This window comes from Zingiber officinale, chromosome 11A (assembly GCF_018446385.1).
Source record: "Zingiber officinale cultivar Zhangliang chromosome 11A, Zo_v1.1, whole genome shotgun sequence".
Lineage (NCBI taxonomy): Eukaryota > Viridiplantae > Streptophyta > Magnoliopsida > Zingiberales > Zingiberaceae > Zingiber > Zingiber officinale.
In genome coordinates this window covers 33,583,973-33,599,330 of record NC_056006.1, presented here as the reverse complement: position 1 = coordinate 33,599,330, position 15,358 = coordinate 33,583,973, and positions in this window count along the sequence as shown.

The following is a 15,358-nucleotide window of genomic DNA, read 5'->3' as shown; positions in this document are numbered from 1 at the left end:
AATGATCCTATAAATAAGAGTTGTATAGATATGTAATTGGTAAATCGTTACCTACCGATCATACTAAATCTTGGGCGTATTAGGCAAAGCTAACTCAAGGGTTAGTATGATGTGGATCTTGTCCCACATGAATTATAGAATTCAGTGGGAGCATCATTTAGTTAAAGGCCTAATTAAATGATTTAAAAGAATATGATATTTATTTTCTGCATTTTTCTGTTGTAGATAACCATAACGTCGAATACGAACTCCTTCTCCCTGCGTTCAGTCCTTGAGAAGGACAAGCTCAACGGAGCAAATTTCCTGGACTGGTACAGGAACTTGAGAATAGTTCTCACCCAGGAACGTAAACTGTACGTTCTGGAGCAGCCCATTCCGGAGGCTCCTCCTGCCAATGCCACGCGAGCAAATAAAGATGCTTACAAGAAGCATCAAGATGACGCATTAAATGTGTCCTGTCTAATGCTCGCAACCATGAACTCTGAGCTTCAGAAGCAACACGAGTTAATGGGTGCTTACGATATGGTTGAATATCTTCGTCAACTATATCAAGGACAAGTGAGGCATGAGAGATTTGAGATCTCAAGGGCATTGTTTTAGTGCAAGATGTCAGATGGGGCTCCCGTAGGCCCATATGTACTCAAAATGATTGGGTACATAGAAAACCTACAGAGGTTAGGATTCTCGCTTGGCCAAGAGATGGCCACTGACCTGATCTTGCAATCCTTGCCGGATAGCTATAGTCAGTTCGTTCTAAACTACAATATGAACAAAATTGACAAGCCGCTACCCGAGCTGCTTAGCATGTTAAGAACTGCTGAGCTGAACCTTAAGAAGGCAAAGCCCCACTCTGTTCTGATGGTTCAGAAACACAAGGGCAAGGGCAAGCCCAAAGGCAAGGGAAAGTCCCAAGCCAAGGGCAAAGGCAAGGCACTGAAGCCTAAAGGAGGGGTCGCCAAGGATGCTACCTGCTTCCACTGCGGTCAGACCGGGCACTGGAAGAGGAACTGCAAGGTGTACCTGGAAGATCTTAAGAAGAAGCGAAGTGAGACTTCCACTTCTGGTATATATGTTATAGAAGTCAATCTATCTATTTCTTCATCATGGGTATTAGATACCGGATGTGCATCTCATATTTGTACTAATGTGCAGGCGCTGAGAAATAGCAGGACATTGGCGAAGGGCGAGGTGGACCTACGCGTAGGCAATGGAGCACGGGTTGCTGCTGTTGTTGTAGGGACTTATTTTCTATCTCTGCCCTCTGGGATTGTATAAGAGTTGGATGATTGTTGTTATGTGTCTGCATTAACTAAGAACATAATTTTAGTTTCTTGTTTGGACAAGAAAGGTTTCTCTTTTATAATTAAGGACAAATGTTGTTCTGTTTATTTAAAAGATATGTTCTATTGTAGTGCACCTCTGATGAATGGACTCTACATTCTAGACCTTGAAAGCCCTATCTATAACATAAATACCAAGAGGTTCAAGTCAAATGATCTGAACCAAACCTATCTCTGGCACTGTCGCTTAGGTCATATAAATGACAAGCGCTTCTCCCAGCTCCATAAGGATGGTTTGCTGGACTCATTTGATTTTGAATCTTATGAGACGTACGAGTCATGCATACTAGGCAAGATGACCAAGACTCCCTTTAGTGGGCACAGTGAGAGAGCGACTGACTTGTTAGGTCTTATACATAGTGATGTATGTGGCCCTTTCAATGTCGCTGCTAGAGGCGGTTATAGGTACTTCATCACATTTACTGATGACTTCAGTAGATATGGTTATGTGTACTTGATGACACATAAGTCAGAATCCTTTGAAAAGTTCAAAGAATTCAAGAATGAAGTACAGAACCAGCTTGGCAAGAGTATTAAGATACTTCAATCAGATCGAGGTGGAGAATACCTTAGCCATGAGTTTCGTGACTACCTAGCTGAGTGTGGGATTCTATCCCAACTCACTCCTCCTAGAACACCACAGTGGAATGGTGTATCCGAAAGGAGGAATCATACCCTATTAGATATGGTACGATCTATGATGAGTCACATAAATCTTCCGACATACATTTGGGGCTATACTCTAGACACGACAGCTTTTATACTCAACCGAGTTTCATCCAAGGCCGTGATAAAGACACCATATAGGATATGGACTGGGAGAGAAGTCCAGGTGTCTTTCATGAGGATTTGGGGTTGTGAGGCTTACGTTCGACGTCAAGTCTCAGACAAGTTATGACCCAAATCCGACAAGTGCTACTTTATTGGATATCCCAAGAAAACTAAGGGATATTACTTCTACATTCTCAGTCAGCATAAAGTAGTTGTGGCAAAGACTGGAGTCTTTCTAGAAAGGGACTTTGTTTCTAGAAAGACTAGTGGAAGTATGTTCGATCTTGAAGAAGTTCAAGATGCAGACCATAGCACTGAAGCCTCGATGGAAGTTGAACTGGAACCACAAAGTGTTGTGGATGATGTTGTTCCACAAAGAGTTGAGGAACAATAACCAGTTCAAGTAGACATACCTCTTCGCAGGTCTGATAGGGTACATCATCAGCCTGAGAGATACTCATTTTTCTTGTCTAACCATGATGACGTTTTGCTCATAGATGATGAGCCTACCACCTATCAGGAAGCTGTGATGAGACCAGATTCTGAGAAATGGCTAGAGGTCATGAGATCCGAAATGGAATCCATGTACACCAACCAAGTATGGACTTTGGTTGATCCACCTGAAGGGGTAAAACCCATAGGGTGTAAGTGGGTCTTTAAGAGAAAGACTGACATGGATGGACTTATCTATAAGGGTCGCTTGGTAGCTAAAGGTTTCAAGCAGATTCATGGTATTGACTATGATGAAACCTTTTCTCCAGTAGCAATGTTTAAGTCCATTCGGATCATGATTGCTATTGCAGCTTACCATGACTATGAGATATGGCAAATGGATGTCAAAATCATGTTTCTGAATGGAAACCTACTCTAGGATGTATACATGACACAACCTAAGGGTTTTATAGATCCACAACATACTAGCAGAGTATGCAAGCTGCATAGGTCCATTTTTGGACTAAAGCAAGCTTCTCGGAGCTGGAATCTTCGATTTGATGATGCAATCAAACAGTTTAGTTTCATCAAGAATGAAGATGAGCCTTGTGTCTACAAGAAGGTTGTAGGGGATATAGTTGTCTGCCTCATATTATATGTGGATGACATACTACTCATTGGGAAGGACATCCCTTTGCTTCAGTCTGTCAAGACCTGGCTAGGGAGTTGCTTCTCAATGAAGGATTTAGGTGAGGCATCCCGCATTCTAGGAATACAGATCTATAGAGATAGATCTAAGAGATTGCTTGGCCTAAGTCAGAGTACATATATTGATAAGGTACTCCTTCGGTTTGCCATGCAGAACTCCAAGAAGGGATTTCTACCGATGTCACATGGTGTGAGTCTTTCGAAGACTCAAGGTCCCTCTTCTAGAGAGGAGAGAGACCGCATGGATCAGATCCCTTATGCCTCAGTCATAGGATCTATCATGTATGCCATGCTATGTACTCGTCCTGATGTCTCGTATGATTTGAGCATGACGAGCAGATACCAGTCAGATCCAGGTGAAAGTCACTGGATAGCGGTCAAGAATATTCTTAAGTACTTAAGAAGGACTAAAGAATATTTCTTGATATATGGAGGCAATGACGAGCTAGCTGTAAAGGGTTACAGTGATGCTAGCTTCCAGACCGACTAGGATGATTATCGATCGCAGTCAGGATTCGTATTTTGCATTAATGGTGGTGCTGTGAGCTGGAAGAGCTCGAAGCAGGACACGGTAGCTGATTCTACGACAGAGGCTGAGTACATTGCTGCATCAGAGGCAGCAAAGGAGGTAGTTTGGATCCGCAAGTTCATCACTGAACTTGGGGTGGTTCCCAGTATCACTGACCTTATTGAGCTCTATTGTGACAACAATGGAGCTATAGCACAGGCGAAGGAACCTCGCTCACACCAGCGGACCAAACACATACTACGGCGCTTCCATCTCATTCGAGAGATTATCGAGAGAGGAGATGTGAAGATATGTAGAGTACCTACAGAGGTTAACATCGCAGATCCCTTGACCAAGGCTTTGGCACAGAGGAAGCATGATGGTCACACTAGGTCATTGGGGCTTAGAGCCTACACTGATTGACACTAGTGCTAGTGGGAGATTGTTAGTTAGAGCCCTAGAGCCAATCATTTGATGCTTGTATTATGGACTTATTGTATCATATTCTCATATATAAATAAAGGTATTTGTTTTGGTTATTATACTTACTTATATTAGTGCCAAATAAACAAAGTATAATAGCGTCCTTGAGTAGAAGGTTCTCACCTATATCAATCGGTTAGTTGAACCGATAGTGAGATGATATAGGAAACACTACTCTTAATCATTCCTAGTCGAGTATTAACATTCAGGGACAATGTTAATGCAATAAGACTAGCATGTAGGTCAATTCAATGACTTGATCTCACAAGTCATGGATATAGAGATATCAAGTTGACACATGGGTATGCATTGGAGAATGTATACTGAATGACCCGCCATGAGAAAGTATCATAGATCGTTATATGAGTGTCATATACTTTCTCATGTGGCTATTAGTATGACTACTAGTCCTTGGACCTGAAGTCACCATGGATCCCTACATAAGGAGTTATGTACTTTGGTTTCGTCAAACGTCACCCGTAACTGGGTGGACTATAAAGGCGATTACTGTGTATGTAACAAATTATGCAGAGGGATGTGAGTGATGTAGATGAGATCTATCCCTCCTATATGACGGGAGCGACATCGATATTCTTGATAGAGTGAGACCACGAAGTGCATGACCATGTCCAAATGAGTCAATATGAGATATTGAGCTCATTTGATTTAGTGAGTCTACTTGGAGTTCAAGATTTAGATTGGTCAGAGGATGACACGGTCTATATCTCACATTGATCAATTTAGATGTCTAGGATAGAAGGACACTTGTCATATATTGTGAGGAGTCACAATTAGTAGTCACAAGGTGATGTTGGATCTCAACATTCTGGTAACTTGGGTAGTAATGATGTGTTGTTAGATACCGCTCATTACTTATGCTCCTAAATGGGTTTAGGGGCATTGCCAACGTTACAAGAACCTATAGGGTCACACACTAAGGACAATTAGATGGAGATTAGGTTCATATGATGAACCAAGAGGATTAGATTCATTTGATGAATTAAATTGGATTAAGAGTAATCCTAATTGGGCTAATTGAGTTGGACTCAAGTTGATTCATGTGTTCAATCAGTATAATTTAGATTATGACTCATTGAATCAATTTAATTAAATGAATTAGATTCATTATATTAAATTGGCTTGAATTAAATGGTTGGATTAGATCAACCATGAGAGAGATTAAGTCAAGTTTGACTTGACTTAAGAGGAAGATGAAGAGTCAAGTTTGACTTGACTTTATGCCACATCATTTGTGACTTGGCATTAAGTGGCCAATGATGAGGTGCCACATCATCATGTTTAGCACATGTGTGTGCCACCTCATGGAGGTTACAAATCTCTTTAATGGCCACACTTAATGCAAAATGGGGGTTACACTTGTGCTTGTGGCCGGCCACTTTTGTGGTGAATGTGAATTCATTTTTTCATTCAAGGCAATTCACATCTTCTTCTTCCTCAAGCTCTCTCCTCAAGCTCTCCCTCTCCTCCTCTCTTGGCTGAACAACCTAGGTGCTAGCACACCTTTGTTTGGTCTTCTCCACCTAGTGTGTTCGTGTGGATAGGTATAGAGGAGTATCTATTTTGATACTCTCGAGATCCGGCGAATTTTGGACGAGCGGGATACGAAAAAGGGCATGCATCGAAGGTATAAAAGGTTTCCTCTTTGTAAATCTAGTGTAGATCTAGATTAGAAACTCGTACTCGTATTTTTCGAAAGTTTTATTCTTTGCATGGATCCGTGGCTTGGGGTTTCGGAGTTTTCGCGACGCGAAAAAGCGGTTTTCGCGACGCGAAAAAGCGATTTTCGCGGCCCGAAAAACCCAACCGGTTTCTATATGAACCACTTAGCTTAGTCTTTTGCAAACATTGAATTTTGAAAATATAGCTTAAGTTAAGAAGATACTTAGCTTAATTTGATTAAAACAATACTTATTGTTGAAAGCATAGGAGTAAGAACTTGTTAATTTTTAGGACGAAGAGGGAGAAACTAAATATTTAATTTAGTTTATTTAATCAAATTGGTTGGTCCTTAAGTCCAAGCATGAGTCAAGGTAAATATTTATTCAAATGTTTTGATCAGGTATGAGAGCCCTAAAGTACAAGCATGTTTAATCTTAATATTTTCATTTCCTTCACCAACTGTCTAACGTTTAGCTACTTGCTGATTGCCTAGAGAGCAGCAGCTTTCACTTGGTTAGTCAAGTCAAGTCATTTGGTCCAGTTAGATTTGACTAAGACTGGAAGACTTGACTTGATTATTGTTAATAAAGTATTTAACGCCCAGACTCATATTGATGCACAGAAATAAGCATTCTTGAGTCTAGGTCGTACCCTATGCATCTCACACCATTCTATGTTTTTCAAGCACAAGCAAGGTATACCTAGGTGTTTGTGAGATGCTCTGACTTAAATCTAGGGGAATAGGATTTCTAGGGGGAAAGCCTAGACTAAATTCAACTTTTGAAAATTCTAAGGAAATGGAATTTTAAAATCATTATTTTTCCTAGATTTTTAAAAGAATAAGAGAATGAGTTTTGAAGTAAGACAATGAATTTTGAAAATTAATATCTATTCTACCCAGCACATTCCTATTTGTCTTCTAAGTGGACTGAACTCAAGTTCAGGTAACGGTTTTGTGAAAATGTCAGCTAGGTTTGATTTGGACTCAACATAGTTGAGTGCAAGTTCACCTTTAGCTACATGATCTCTTACAAAGTGGTATTTCACCTCTATGTGTTTAGTCCTAGAGTGGTGAATTAGATTTTTAGTTAGATTAATTGAGCTTATATTATCAATTAAGATTTTTGTATTCTAATTTATAGTCTTTTAAGGTATGCATCATCCACAAAAGTTGAGAAGCACACTCTCCTAGGACTATGTATTCAGCTTCAGTGGTGGATAAAGCAACACAATGTTGCTTTCTTCTTAACCAACGTACTAGGCACTGACCTAGGATTTGGCAGCTACCACTTGTACTTTTTCTATCTAATTTGCACCCGGCATAGTCTGAGTCAGAATAGCCAAAAAGGTCAAAGGTGCTAGTTCTAGGGTACCAAAGTCCTATATTGAGGGTGCCTTTTATATATCTAAGTATTCTTTTAAGATATGTTAGATGTGATTCTTTTGCACAAGATTGGTATCTTGCGCACATACCAACTGCAAATATTATATCTGGTCGACTTGCAGTTAGGTAGAGTAGGCTTCCTATTATACTTCTATAGTACTTTGGGTCTACTGATTTACCTTCTAGGTCCAAGTCAATGTTGATGTTAGTGGCCATTGGGGTATTTATGATTTTAGAGTGTTCCATGCCAAATTTTTTAATTAGTTCTTTAGCATATTTAGTTTGGTAAATGTAGATTCCATCTTTTGTTTGTTTAATTTGTAAACCCAAGAAGAAATTTAGTTCTCCAACCATACTCATTTCAAACTCATTTTCCATTAATTTAATGAATTCTTTTAGAAATTTAGAGTTAGTTGAGCCGAAAATTATATCATCAACATAGATTTGGGCTATGAAGATGTCTTTTTCTATAGTTTTTACAAATAGAGTTGAATCTATGTGACCTTGGTTAAAGCCTTTGGATGTTAAGTAATTAGATAGTCATTCATACCATGCTCTAGGAGCTTGTTTAAGTCTATATAAGGCCTTTTTCAATTTAAATACATGATTAGGATAGTCTAGGTCCTCAAATCCTGGGGGTTGGTTTACATAGACCTCTTCCTTAATGAATCCATTTAGGAATGCGGATTTTACATCCATTTTGTATAACTTAAACCCTTTATGTGCTGCATAGGCTAACAACATTCTAATGGATTCAAGTCTAGCTACTGGTGCATAGGTTTCGTCGTAGTCTAAACCCTCAATTTGACTAAATCCTTTGGCTACTAGTCTAGCCTTGTTTCTAACTATTTCACCCTGATCATCCAATTTGTTCCTAAATACCCATTTGGTGTCAATTATGGACTTATCTATGGGTTTAGGAATAAGTTCCCAGACTTGGTTTCTTTCGAATTGTGCTAGCTCTTCCTGCATAGCAATAATCCAGTCTGGGTCGGGTAGGGCTTCTTCTATTGTCACGCCCCCAAAGGAGACCCTACCGAAAAATTTCGACTGCACCTCCCCTGTACTGGTGATAATCTGAAGCATAAATACATACAAAATACATCAGCCACATGCGGCTGGAATATATACACAACCACGCAGTTATAAAATTAGCCCACACGGCTGAAACAAGAATAAAACACAACCACGCAGTTATATATATACAATAGACAACCCACTCGGCTATATTAAACCAACACAGCGGAAAAACGATAACGAAAGCCCATACAAAACAAATCAACACACTGCTAGCCGGCTAGGCTTTATACAACAACCACAACAACAAATACAACAGCACACCAAATACAACAATCACCAAATACAAATAAAAGATATACAAAACCCGAAACGATCATCGGATGTGACGTAGGACCCGACAGACAGGATACTCCGAGTGACACTCCAACCATCTACTTGAAAACATAAAGATATACATACGGTGGTGAGTATAGGTAACTCAGTGGGTAATAGAAAGGATAGTGCATGATCTATAAATAAACATAGAGATCAAAGGTATACAGTCTCAGTAGGGAATCAAAGAACATGATCCTACTATCATAATCAATGCATCTGAGCATATCAGACCTACTAACCTGACATACATACTGTACAAATCACAACCGACATAATGATAGATACATACCTAATCTGGAATCGACACCTGGTATAATGGTCAGTAAAGTCACCAAATCTGCAACAGACCTACTCGTGACACCTGTGCAATATAAATACGACTGCAAATACATGTAAAATAAATGACATGTGTGCAGCATGACAACCATATGCAACAATCATATCACAAACAAATGCAACATACCACAAGCACATGCAACTAGTATCTACTAGGCATGTATGCAAATATATCTCCAAAGATGCACCGTGCATCAAATGTAAATGTGTATGCATACTCCATGGTCACCCCGCCACCTCTCTAGACACCACGACCCCTGTATGGCTGAGAGGCTTGGGTCCGTGATAAACCGTACTAGCCTCCAGTACAAGCACCGCTATAGGCGGCCGAAGCGGACGGTCAGCTAAGTAGTTATATAACTACATAGCTAAGGGTCCTTGGCCACTCACATCTCTAGCCCTCTGACTACTGTACCCTCAAGACTCACTACTCCAGAGTGGTCAAGGCTGACAGAACACTGTGCGGCTGAGTAAGCGCGATAGGACTAGCTCCACTCCTAGCTACCACTCTCCATCAGTGGTCGAAAGGATAGCTATAAACGACTAACGACTCTCTCAACCATAAGGAAGACAATAGTCGTCAGCAATGCAATAAATGATGAACATGATATATATATAATCATGGTATGAACACCGTCATCATCCATGCAACTCTAAATCCACCTAAGTACCCCACAACATGAGTATAATCATCATGATACCTCCATATATCCCACCAAACATATGTATATAACTACACATGTATTGTCAACCAAAAATCTCCAATAACTCCACCAAACACACATACACAACCCCACGTGTATAATCAACATGTATCCTCCAGTAAAAACACATCAGACAAGTGTATATACAACAAATATACAATCAACACAACTCCTCCAATCATCACACTAGACAAATGTGTACACGACATACAAATGGACAAACATCATATGAACACTGCCAATGAACCATACACTACCATACACACTCTACATGTGCACAAACACCACAGAGTATAGATAATCCAAAGTGTAGACTGTATAAGAATAAAATAGATCATCACAAGGGTCAAGCATAAGTATCAAGCAGGAAAGTAACCAACGAACACGATATAAGGTAAAGCAGCCTAAACCATCACATAATAACCATGCACTAAACTCAATAAAAATCTACATAGAGCCAAGGAAGAAATACCCACCTTAAAATGTAGATCGTGCCAAGTAATCCCGCGTTGAGACACTCGTCCCGAATCCAAGTCCTGCAGCAATCAATATGTTTATATTTTATTTAGCTAAATTTATATGAATTAAATAGTTAAATAAAATCCCTAACCCAATAGGTTCACTCCAATCAAATCTGATCTCTGACTAATCTCCCAAATCAACACATCCTTTAATCCAATAACAAATCCATCTCTCTTATATCAATTCATCTCATAATGATATCAACTCACAATAACCTATCACAAAATCGAATCTCTACCATAAATCCACAACAACCTAACATCATCATCAATAACTAACCCAACCACCACATCTGATAACGCAACCAACAATCAATCCAATGATCCTAAGAATGATCACATAACAATCTATATCAACCAATCACCATATCCACAAATTCCAACCCAAACAATCTGATATCAATTCCATAAGAAATCTTGTAATCAAAATTTTAAGCTTGTATTCAACAACCTCACCAAAATTCCAGCAACCTCTACTCATGGAAATAACATAAATACATCACTGGAAACTCACTTACCTTGAGATATGGCCACAAATCAAGAGCTCACAGCCCCTATAGAAATTCCAACAACCTAAACAGAATAATATCTTGTTAATTCTGTTATTAATCCAGATTAATCAATACACAAGACTCCATTGGTTAACACCTACTGCATCCACTAATCGGCCAAGAAGGGGGAACAATAAATCAAACAGAACATCTATTCACTATTAAAAATCCACTGGTTCAACACCTACTGCATATACCAGCCGAATCAAGAAGAAAGAACAACCACAATTAGAAGATCTGTTCATCTCTACAAACCAGTAATAAAAATTACTCTCATTACCTCCTCTACAATCACCGGTGATGATCCAAGATCCGACAAAGAACGCGATCCCCAATAGAGCTGTGGTGGCCGGAATCAAAACACAACCCCTGCTTCTCAAAAAACCACCAAAATGAAACCAAGAAGAAGATCACAAGCTCGAATCCACAATCAAAACTAAACATTTACCTCCACGGTCAAGGCTAGGGCAATGATTTGTTCTTGTCGATGAATAGAGAAGAAGATCGGGAGGGGGTAATGGTTGTTAACTCACCCAAACAGTTGGCACTAGCTCAATCCGACGCTGATGGCTACGATTTCCTTCCAACGGAACCAAGTGGTGCGACGATGACAAGAAAAGGGGGATTTGTCACTGCCGCTTGCCGAGACCGGAGAGGAGAAAGAGGCTAGAAACGAAGGATCGGCCGTAACTAGCTCTTCCCCCCTCATTGCACCAAGACCAGCTCCTCGCCGGCGACACCGAGAAGAGGCGAAGAAATCGCCGATCGTCGGGATCAGAGAACGCAAAGGACAGAGGAGGGAGTCGGGGAAAATGAATGGGAAGAAGTTAGGTTTGAGTTTTTAAATCTAGGATTTAAATTAACCAACTATAGGTTAATTTAATCAATCAACTTCCACTTATTTTGGATATTCCAAATAGGTCTCCACTAGTCCCACGATTTATCCCCTCAAAACGAGTCATACAGACTCTGTTTAAATGTCAAAAAATTTCTAAAAATTTCTGAAAAATCCAATAAGATTTTTCGTCCAATAACATTGATTATTTAATTTTACAGTATTTTACATCTATAGTCTTAGGCTCAATCTTTGAAATAAGGGCAATTTGACTCAGGTTCCTATACGAGGATCTAGTTCTGCCTCCTAGGTTTGGATCACCCAAAATTTGGTCAAGTGGGTGAGAGGTAATTGCTCTAGTTGGTCTTATATTTGGGTCAGAAATTGGTTCCTCTGGTTTATTAGTGTTGGGATGAATTTCATCGTCTTTAATAATTCTTGGATTAATGTCAACATTTTCATTTAAGTTTGGTAGATTATTTTCTTTATCAAATATTATATTAGTTGTTTCTTCAACTTTTAGGGTATTTTGTTTATAGACTCTATAGGCCCTACTGGTTGTGGAGTACCCTAAAAAGATTCCTTGGTTTGATTTGGGTGTAAATTTTCCTAAGTAATCTTTAGTATTTAAAATATGAACTTTACATCCAAATACTTTTAGGTAGTTTAGGTTGGGAATTTTATTATAATACATTTCATAAGGAGTTTTATTGTGATATTTGTTAATTAGAATTCTATTTTGAATATAATTTGCTGTATTTATGGCTTCGGCCCAAAATTGATGACTTAAGTTATATTCATTTAACATGGTTCTAGCGGCTTCTTGTAGGGTTCTATTTTTATGTTCCACTAGACCGTTTTGTTGGGGGGTTTTAGGACATAAAAATTCATGTTGGTATCCATTGATTTTACAGAATTGGGTAAACCTATGATTTTCAAATTTCCCCCATGATCACTTCTTATTCTTTTAATTTTAGTATCTTTTTCATTTTCTGTTAACTTGCAAAAATTACTAAATTCTTCAAAAGTTTCATATTTTATTTTTAGAAATTTTACCCAGGTGAACCTAGAGTAGTCATCAATTATTACTAAGCAATACTGGTTCTTGCTTAGTGACTTGGCTCTATGTGAATCAAATAGGTCAAGGTGAAGGAGCTCAAGTAAAGAGTTAGTTCTTTCTAGATTAGTTGATTTGTGGGTTGACTTGGTTTGTTTTCCTTGTTGACAAGCATTACATATTGAGTTTTCAATAAATTTTAATTTGGGCAAATCTTTAACTAGACCATTTTGACTCATTTTTGAAATGAGTCTAGTGTGAGTGTGACCCAATCTTCTGTGCCATAACTCAGTTTCCTCTTCTTGTGTTAGAAAACACTTTATTGAGGAAGTGGGTAGATCGATTAAGTACATATTATTTTTCCTAAGCCCCTTAAGTGTGATTTCTGGGTTTTCAATATTTTTAACTAAACAACTAGATTTGTCAAAGGTAACTAAGTATCCACTATCACACAATTGACTTATACTTAGAAGATTAAAATTGAAGTTTTCAACTAATAGAACTTTTCGAATAATAAAATTGGAACTAAGTTCGATGTTACCTCTTCCGATTACCTTAAGTTTGCCGTCGTTGTCGAATGCAACAAACCCTAAATTCTTTAGTTTGAGCTTTGTGAACTTTAGTTTATCTCCAGTCAAGTCTCTGGAGCATCCACTATCTAACATCCACTGATCCAATTCTTTATATTCCTACAAATAAATTGTTTGAATTAGACTCTATTTGATGAAAAGTAAGTGAGATTAAGTTTGAGTTTGTATTTGTTGAAACAAAGATCTAACTTTAGGTTTATTGTGAAGTTAATAATTTTAAGTTAATTAATATGAAAATAATTTTAATTTAATTAATTTTGAAAATAATTTCTAAATACTTTTTAAATTACGTTTTAAAAGATTTTAAAAATAATTTTGAAATTGATTTACAATATTTTTTTTTTCAAATAATTTTTTAAATAATTTTGAAATCAAGTTTTAAAAGATTTTTAAAATTATTTTTAAAAGATTTTTCAAATAATTTTGAAATTAAGTTTTTAAAAGATTTTTTAAAAGATTTTAAAAAGATTTTTCAAATAATTTTGAAATTAAGTTTTTATAAGATTTTTAAAATGATTTTTAAAAGTTTTTTCAAATAATTTTGAAATTAAGTTTTTAAAAGATTTTTAAACTGATTTTTAAAAGATTTTTCAAATAATTTTGAAATTAAGTTTTTTAAAGATTTTTAAAATGTTTTTTAAAAGTTTTTTTTTCAAATAATTTTGAAATTAAGTTTTTAAAAGATTTTTAAAAGATTTTTCAAATAATTTTGAAATTAGTTTTAAAAGATTTTTAAAATGATTTTTAAGCGATTTTTCAAAAAATTTTGAGATTAATTTCTTAAAAAATAATATTAATTAAGAATTTAATTATAGAATTTGAATTAATTATAGTTACAAATTTAATTTTGAATTTTTTAAATTCCTTAGTCATCTCACCCTATCTAAATTTTCAATCAGGTACTCCTATAATTGTTGTGAGATGAATTAAGGTTCAATTTAAGGGTTTGGTTTAACTTTGTGTTAGATTCAGGTTTAGCTTTGGGTTCAACAAGTAGGCATTTTTTGGATAAACTTCTGGGCTATGATGAGTCACAAGGACATCATTAAAGTAACCATGCCTTCGAGGTTTTCCAAATAGTCCTACCCATTGAACTTAGTACAAAACCTTGGTTTAACTGGTTAGGATTCATAAAGGGTAGCTTCGGTTAGTTCCACTTAGCCAAATACACCAGGTTGAAGCCATATCTTCCTAGACATGCGATGATTAAGCTTCCCCAATGTACTATCATCCAATACTTCACCAGTACCGTGGGTCAAGTTAAACCTAGCTCCTTTTAATCTAAACTTAATTACCCTGCCGGGTAGTCTACTCTTGTTTACCCATTTCGGGTAGATTAAGTTCGGTTACCCAGTCGGGTAGTTTAGTTGGGGGTGCCAGCTATTCTGGATCCTCCTTCTATTTTTTTTATTGATTTAAATTAAATTTTGAATTTTAATTTAATTTCAAAATTTTAATTAAATTTTGAATTTTGAATTTTGAATTTTAATTTTGAATTTTAATTGAATTTTGAATTTTGAATTTTGAATTTTAATTTAATTTCAAATTTTTAATTTAATTTTGAATTTTGAATTTTGAATTTTAATTTAATTTTGAATTATTAATTTAATTTTGTATTTTAATTTAATTTTTTAATTTTATTTTCGAATTTTGAATTTAATTTTAAATTTTAATTTAATTTTGAGTTTTTAATTGAATTTGAAATTATGTTCATTTTATTAATATCGTTTTTCTTTTTACTCCCCCTGGATCATAGCCTCGATATGGTCTGTCGAGGTAGTGTATTTGATTCTTCGGGATCCAATATTGACCAAGTCCAACTTGATTAATCAATTTGGACTTGGGGACCCATGCTTGGACTGTTTTTCTATTTGTTCTTTATACAAGAGATAAGTAAGATTTATATTTCCTTTTTGGTTTAAATCCTAGACTAGTTCTATTATAAACGACTCTTTGTGTCCCAAGAATTAGGTCAAGATTCTTGGAACCTAAAGAAAACCGTTCTAGAGTTTTCTCCAGATCCTTGACTTGAGTTTTCAGACTGGAGTTCTCTTCTTCAAGTT